The sequence below is a fragment of the Anas acuta genome, chromosome 16 (assembly GCF_963932015.1).
Source record: "Anas acuta chromosome 16, bAnaAcu1.1, whole genome shotgun sequence".
In the NCBI taxonomy this organism is placed as follows: domain Eukaryota; kingdom Metazoa; phylum Chordata; class Aves; order Anseriformes; family Anatidae; genus Anas; species Anas acuta.
The window spans coordinates 2,798,404-2,807,383 of NC_088994.1; positions in this window are offsets into that span (position 1 = coordinate 2,798,404).

The window sequence follows — 8,980 nt, forward strand, 5'->3', positions numbered from 1 at the left end:
TAAACTCAAAGATTTACTACCTCCAGAGTAGCCCGTCTGTGTCTGCACTAGTGGAAGTGGTTAATTGATTGTTTTCCCAGTGGAGCAGGCTCTGACTGATTGAACCATGGAAAGCTCTGATAGATTTTTCCTGCTTTCTCTTTCTCTTCCAACTAGTCACGTAGCTTATATTTTTGTCGCAAGTCTTAGGTGTCTGGGTCAGCCTGGGAGATTATTTTTCATGTATTGGGGTAGGAGGATATGCTGCCTCCTTGTCCCCCTTGTACTCCTCTACTGTTCTGCATATGCCTGTTTGGGAAAAAAAAAAAAAAGAAAAAGAAAGAAAGAAAAAAAAACAAACCTCCCTGCTTTCTTTATAGTGCTCTCTCTGCCCTGTCTTGTTCAAAAGGGTTCCTGTGCTGGGAGCTCACAGTGGGAAGACAAACCCTGCTAGTGAGAACACGTCACGTGCATAAATCTGCTCAGGACAAACAGCCCTAAGAATAAGGAGGGCTGAGGAACTCCCTGCCTTGTCCTGCCCTTTCCTTTCCCAGGGCAAAGCCATTGCTGGTGCCTGGGCAGTGTGTAATCGGCGGTATGCAAAGGGCTCTGGCTCCCAAAAGCAGATGCAAAATGGATCACCCTGCTCTCCGGGGCTGTGACTGCTTCCCCCACCTGATGTGAGCTCCTCCTCGTCTTCCTGAGCAGCCTGGAGGGCAGGAGAGGAGATCGTGGGGAGTATGGGGACACAGAAATGGGGACTAAACCCGGCAGAACGGCCTGGCATTGCCACCTCCTGTCTGGTGGCACTGCATCGACGTGGGATGACGCTGAGAGATACTGACTCACGGCCAATTACACCGAGTACCACGGCTAGGCTGGATTTGGTTATTGTGCGTTTGTGTAACAATTCTCATTTTAACTTATCTGTTATTCTTCATTATTTGTGCTGAGAGGATATTGAAGACTGATGCCCCTGAGCCAGGCACAGTATAAATACATGGTGAAAGACTTTTTCTTCCCCAGGTGCTCGCTGTCTACATAGTCTAGACAAAAACCAGAAGGCAGTATATTTTTTCTTATACGGTGCAGGGTATAAAGCATGGGAGTTTTACTTGGTTTGCCCAAGACCACAAGGAAAAGCTCTGCTGGAGCAGGGAATTGAATGCAGATTTCCTGCTTTGATCTCAAGCCTACCTTCATCTTTCCACTAATATAAACATTCTGATTTTCTGGCCTCAGCAAAATTACACTGTCCATGGGAAATTCTGCACATTGCCCAAGCAGCCAGACAGGCTTTTACAGCATCCTTTGCTGGCTGGGATCCAGGCGAGCCGAGAGTGCTCTGGTTTTGTGATAGCCCATCGACATCCCTGCCTTGCTGTGGCACAGCAAACGCTGCCGCCAGGAGCTAGCCAGCACAGCACGCTGTGTGCAGGGACCAGTTCACATTGCACTGCCCTTCTTTAAACCCCCAGCCCCACCTAGAAGCAGATTTGTTTACAGTCTTGCTGCTTTTCCACCCCTCTCTCCTAATATCCTGTCTTAGTCATCTCTCTCTCTTTAGCTATCAAAACCAAGCCCACAAAGGTGCTAAACCAGTGGTGAGACAGAGCTGGGAGGGTGAGTAATGCAACGCTGAGCCATCAGCCTTAGGTCCCACGTTCCCTCTCCTTGCTATCCCTGCCTCTTCTCACATTTGTCTAGCCAGCCTTCTCCCAGGGGTTAGGAAAACTCGAGGCTTCACACTGGATTCTGCACTGTTATTGCTGTTGGCATCTGCTAAATCCAGGCATCTTCAGGCCGTCCAGTGGCTTCCACCCCTTTGGAGCTGGAGTGTGTGAATGGGTTGGCTACTGCCGTGGGACATGATTGAGCTGACCATCTTCTGCTTCGCCGTGCCTTCCCAAATGTTATTTGCTGGGTTTGTTTGGTTGTTGTTTTGTCTGCCTGTTTGCTTTATTTTACTTTGTTTTGTTTTGTTTAGGCAGCAAGGATGGAGAATGATGTTAAATCAGGCTGTTTCTTTTCTGAACAGCTCACTGTGGGCCCAGACTGACGAAGTGCATGTAGTCCTCATTTGCAGACACGTGCTGTCTGTTGCGACACTCAGCAACAAGCAAAAGAAAAGAAGAAATATCTACGTGGAGAAAATACTGCTAGGAGCAGGTACTTGCGTATCCGCTGCCCAGATTTATCATCAACACAAGGGGCTGTGCTATTCCCCAGCTCTCCAGGCTCGGAAATGCTAGGCACAGTGAGGAGAAGCTTGGCAGAGCTGGGAAAAAGAGAATAGGAGATCAAAAGCAAGAAGACCAAAAATGCTGAGCTGCAAGAGGCACAAAGGGAGAAGGAAAAGACTGGAGAGTTTAACTAGTCAAAAGAAGTTGTGCAGCCATGGCAAAGTTCAAGACAGATAGAAAGAAATGGATTTGCAGCACATCCCTTGGCCAGGAGCAAACCTGGGACACTAAGTAGGAGCTGACATACTGGAACAGCCCATCTAGCTCCTTTCAAAAGCTTCATAAGAGGAAACCCAGCCTGGAAACCAGATCAACAATCGTTAAGTGCCCGTGTATTAAGGTAGCAGGCTGACTGGCCACAAATAAGAGAGCTGTGGCTCATGCAGATGTCTGTCTGTCCTCCATCTGTGTCAAAACAAAGAGGCTGCTTCTGAAAATCTGAACCACGGTGTCTGTGCTGTACAAAGCATCCTACGGAGCAGACATTTTGTGGAAAATATCGTGAGAGTTTGGGAGAGGGGGGTTAGCAGATTGTGACTGAATGAAAGCAAGGAATTGTGCAGACAAACTGCTTCCTTCCCTCCCTTCATTCATACCCGCTCGTGGCTTTGGCATTGTCACAAGCAGAGGCGATGCTGGGAATGACAGGTGGAATTTAGTGCATTTGAATTTTAATCAGCAATTATTGTAAAACACAATAATGCTTCAACTGGTGGGTAATTTAGCTCCAATTCCAAAAATATAGACTCATCCACTCTGGCTGTAAATTTCCAACCTCTTTCCTCCAAGCAAACTAGCATATAGAAATGTATGAGTGATAACCAAGCAAAGTAATGATGGCTGGAGAATTAAGATGGCTCAGAGCTATGAAGACAAATTACATAGCAATAGTATGGCACCCATCCCAAGTCATGCTTAGAAAGATTCAGGCTTTACTTCTCTCACCGGCTTTAAAAGGAGTGCGGTTGCACCCCATTCCCCTGTGCACACATGTAGGCATATGTTTGTGTGTGTGAAAGGCAAATACATGTTTAAATCCAGTTGAAACATCAAAATTCAGTGCCAAGACTGCGAAGCTCTTCTACGTGTGCAACTAGCAATTTCCTACGTGCAGGTCTGAAGGAAAACAGGAAGCTTCTCAGCTTTCCAGCATTAGCTTCTAAGTCTGAAAGTGTGAACCTGAGATTTCTGGTTAGGATGAGCCGGCCCCAGGCACTGGGGTTTGCTAGCCCTCAGCACAGGACTCCTCCAGCCATGGCAGTGGGGCCAGCCCATGCCTTGGGCATCCTGAGGCACCGGGCCAGCTTGAAGTGGCTTGGCTAGCAGCAGCCCCCTGGCCAGGAGCCCAGCAAACCCAGGTGATGAGGCCACAGGAGCTCTGTGCAGCAGCAAATTGAGGGCTTCTCCATGCTCCCCGGGGGCTAGCTGGGAGCTGATTTGCTTGGGCAGCTCTGCGGCATAAACACCCTCTTAAAGTAGGTACCTGTAAGGAGCTCAGTGGATGGTAATTTAATTTAGATTTAATGTTATGAGTTGGGTCCTTTGGTTGCTGGAACAAATAACCACATGGACGAAGTGCTGCTCGCTGCAGCACGCCTCACCTCGGCATTTCTGCTCCCTCCGTGGGGGCCGCACGTTGGGCATCGTGGGCATGGCTGTGGGACTGCCACGCACCCGTTCCCAGCCTGGTTTGGGTAATACAGCTTTTAAATGAGACTGCTGAGTCTGTAATAAGAAGAGGACAGAAATAATCCCGTGTGTGACTTCCCACAGATGGGCTTTAGTACTTGTAAAAGTTGTAGCAAATGAATTTGCTCCGGGCTTTGGATAGACGGCGACAGATTTATAGAATGAGAGGTGATGCAACATAGCAGCTACTGCAAAGCTGCATTTGGAAGGCGCAGTCGCTGCAAACACTCGAGGACAGCTCACTCCAAATGTCACCATCTTGCTCCGGCACCTGTGCTGAGGCTGGACTCGGCGAGCAGCCAGGGAGGGCTCTGTGTCCTGCAGCGTGCGGCAGCTGGGCGACACCCTGGAAGCCGAGGAGGAAAGGCAAAAATGCTTTTCCTTCACCTCGAAAGCCAGCAACAGTTTGGCAAAAGGGGGTTGCATTTTCATGGCTCGCTGCCTTAAAGGCTGCTTTCGCCCTTTTTCTTCTTTTGCTTTGCCTTTTCCCTTCCTCCTTCCTTCAGGCTGTGATAACTGCTCCAAAATGATGAAAAGGACTCGCTTGTCTGTAGGTACCGACGGGGCTAAATTTGTTACACATTATGCACATTTTTCACGACGCAGCATTTTTTGCTGAAGTTGATAGGAACGATGTTACATAAGAAACCCTTAGCAGACTGTTTATAGCAGACTACACAAGACAAATAACTCGAAGCTGTGACTCAAACTGTGTAACTACAACCCGAAGGTCAGCCTAACCAACTGATAGCACAAGTTTTATCGTAATGCCCTAAAACATTGCATCACCTTAAAAATAAGCAGAGAGCTCAGTAACATGCTGGAGCCTTCACTGGCAAGCTCACATTTAGCTTCACAACTCTTTTCTCTTCTGACATAACCTGTCCTAAAACCAAAAATAATGTGCTGTACCTTTCAAAGTGCCTTGTCTCTATGTGCCATCAGCAGACTGCTTTTCCGAGTGCTCCAACTCCTTTCTTAGGTCTCTAACTATAGGGAACTGCAGGAGGGGATTTGAGGGACTGGGAAGAGCATCTCTTCCAAAAGTTTAAATTTAAAGGAGCATAATCTAAAGCACACTGGTAGCATATCTTGGGAATTTATTTTTATGTTGATTGCTTTAGTGGTTCCAGAGCTATTGTATTTCTTATCATCTGTCTGTGAAGATACATTGGTTCCTGGTAGTGCCAGTAAAACCACAGATAATGTTTTCATGTTTTTACTGAGCTTATATTTTGCACGAAGTACTTGAATATATCACTCCACTTCCTATCTTGCTGATCTCATTTTTATTCCCCTCTTCACATTTAATTTCAATGTTTTTTTTTTACGTTTGCACGCTCGTCGAATCATTCACCTTTGTCAATCTTCTTGAGTGCAGCACTGCCAACGTTACTAATGCAATTCCTGCTGGGTTTCACACTTCTTGCTAGGCAGAAATCTTCAAGTTCATCCAAATTGCTTCCAGTCCTCAAAATATTAGCCCCACTCCTTCAAATACTCAGTGAAAGTACCATGAAAACAGTTTACCAGATTTTTTAATTTTGCTGCCAAAAGGACTCCCTCACTCCCAAGCTCAATTATTAAGGAGCTGATCGTTATTGTCTCAAAACCTGTCTCCACTGTTGTTTTTTTTTTCACCCTGTTGTCACAGGCCAGGACAGCAGCATGTTCAATTTCCTTGTCTCTGGTGGAAAACATCTTCAGTTTGCTTTTGACAAAATGGAGTTGCAGCAGGGATTCAGAATTGCTGAAAAACTGTTTTAATAAAATAGCACACTTGTCATATGAGAGAAAATATGGTTCTAATGTGTCTTCGAGGTCGATAAATCTGCTGCTGGCTGGCTGTGGAGGTAACTACCTTGTCTTACAAGGCCCAGGAATTGCTTGCAGTTTATTTCAATAGCATTGTGGAGGATGGAGAAATATGGAAAGAAGCTAACATCACTGATTGTGTATCTGCACATAAGGAACCAGCTCGCCTTTGGATCCGCTGGGAACTGGATGGACCATAAACACCCATTAGGGACATTCAGATTTAGGTTTTTCTTCAGTGTTACAAACGCCTCACTTGTTTCTTTCCCTCCTGCCTATCTAAAATGCACTTCAAAGGAGGCAGTAGTAGTTTTGTTTGTCCAGCAGCATCTGCCCAAGCCCTGCTCTGCACTGGTAACGAGCTCCTCAGCCTTTGTTCCAGCTCCGTGGGTGTTGCGAAGCACGGACGAAAGCACGACAGACACCAGCAGAGTCAGATCATGCTTCGCCATTTTATTGCCCGAATAGCCCAACTTTTATAGTGAATTTTACAGGGGTGGACAGTGTTTCACACAAGATTATTGGTCAAAAGCACCCAGACAAACTGTTAAGAAAATAACACCACCTTTTGATTAGAAGTTAGGAAAACAACCCCCTTTGTGCTTAATGGTCACGTAGGCCTAGTCCTTGAGGCCAGCTGCTGATAACAATATTTTCTGAGTTCCTTAATTGGGTGATGTGGGAGTCATTGCTGTGGGAGCTTCTCACAGTTACTCTGGCATCTTGGTTTGCTCAGCTACAGCAGGCCCTGAGATTTCTAAGGCCTACCCCTGGTTGCTTAAAGCAAGCTTAGATCGAACAATTATGCTAATTCCCAACAATTCCCCCGTTTTCTTTTAGTACAAGCAGGACTTGGTTTTACAGCAGATGTCAAATACATAACATAACACAACTATACAACTTAACCCTAATAACACCACAATTACTGTATGCTCTTAATGGTAACACAATTTAATAGTAAGCAACACAACTTAATAGTAACACACTTAAACCTAATCACTTGATGGTGATCAAAGGCTGTTCTTGACAGTCCTTGAGGTGTCACAGCCCACGTCATTGTCAGAATGATTATCAGGAACCTCTTCATGGTCGTCTTCAGCGTGTGCAGATTCTAAAACTGCTTCAGTCCACTTTGCAGTGATCCACTGGGTACCTGTTCCCAGCACCACTTCAAAATCCCTATAACATTTTGCAAGTAACCCTTTAACCACATTTATCACAATACTACGTGTAATGATGATTGACACCACAATGAACAGAATCCTTAATGCCCCTTTGACTAATCCCAGTAACCATTTATGCATTGTTTCAAACAAATCAGTGAACCATTGATTGAAAGGATTGATATCATATTGAATCTTTCTAATAAATCCATTTTTCTATGATTTTTGCCGGCACCAATTACCTATGCTTTTAGCCTGCACTGTGGTTATATCCCGGGATCCTACACTATGGCAACAATAACCTGTACTATGGCTATATTCTGGAATCCTGCACTATGGCAACAATAACCTGGACTATGGCTATATTCCGGAATCCTACACTATGGCAACAATAACCTGGACTATGGTTATATGCGCTCTCACTCACACAGTACACAGTACAATCGCACATACACAGCACAATCGTACACCCAGAGGCCTCTGGCACATCTCACTCTCAATCATACCATAACCTCAATCATACCACAAGAATATAATTTAGAATGATAAGCAAACAAACAAGTATTGTCTCTCATTGTGTTCCTCGTGAAGTGACTTGCAACACCTTGTTTTAAAACCTTACCCTTACACAAATACTCTCAACACAAAATACCTGGACATTTAAGAATAACACATATAATTATTAATACTCCAGTTAGTATCCCTCCAGCAGCTGAAAACCTACTGTTTGTCTGCAGCTACAGGAGATCTTTGTCTGCTCCTGCGGTGAGCAGCTGAGAGTGGAGTCCCCTCCGAACAAAACGCTCAGGGTGCACCTAGGGGCGTCCACACCGCAGCTGATCCCCGCAGCCGAGCAGTTGTTACGTGCGGCCACAGATGCCACTCCAAGCACTAAAATTGCCAATGCCGCTCTAGCTACAACCCCACACAATTCAACATTATCATTGCTATCCAGTGCAAGCAATGCCCATTTATGTCTGGTGATTTCATGCAACTGCAACAAGCTAGAAGCAAATACGATGAGTTTATCTAAGTAACATGGACTTCTGATAGCATTTGCAGTGATACCTTGCCAGGCCCTATCCCCACAAATCAGAAAAACATCAGGAGGTAAGGCCAAAGCTGTACAATTGTTCCAAACACTGTAGTTGTTACCCCTTGTCTCCATGCTATGAACCCCTAAACCCTGCTTAGCAGTGTCATTGTAATCACAGGTGTTACTTGTATTTTTATACCCATATGGCCCTTTCCAGGTTCTTGTAGCAGGATTCATTTGATAGCCACAGTTATATTCACATTTGTAGCTACCTGTCAGGTTGATACAGATTTGACTACAGATACCAGGGTTTTGGCATTCATCGATGTCTCCACAGTTTCTCTTGTCTACAAACTCAAACCCAGATGGACAGTCACATTCATTTATATTGCATTCCTTCAGGGGCTCATCACCCCAGTCCTTGCAGTCTCTCTGCTGGTTACACACTTCATTGATACCTGTGCATTCTCCACTTTTGCACTTGAATTTGCCAGGTCCAGAGCACTGAATAACATTGTTACAGTTTGCTTCATCAGTGCCCTCCAGACAGTCTTTCACACCACTGCACTGCCTACTTCCATGGACACAGTTCCCATCTTCACATCTGAACTGGTCTGGCCAGCAAGTCTGAGAAGGGCAGTTAATTTCATCACTTCCATCCTTGTAATCAGGATCTCTGTCACAGTCTTTTTCACCTGAGCCGCACTGCACCTCACTCACATAACACTTCACCAGAGGTGCAGGCTGGCGGCCACACTGCTCCAAAGATTCATCCGAGTGGTCGGAGCAGTCACCTTGACCATTGCAGACAAAGCTTTTGGAAATACATTGTCCACTACTGCATGTAAATTCTGCTGCACTACAAGTCACAATGCCACAATTCTCTTCATCTTCTGCACTGTCACAGTCTCTTTCACCATCACATTTCCACGACACTGGGATACACTGGGTCGACTGAGGACCACAGCTGATTTCATTTACCCGGCATGTTCTCATATGACACAGCTCAGCACTCTCATCAGACCCATCTTCACAGTCCGGATCCCCATCACACT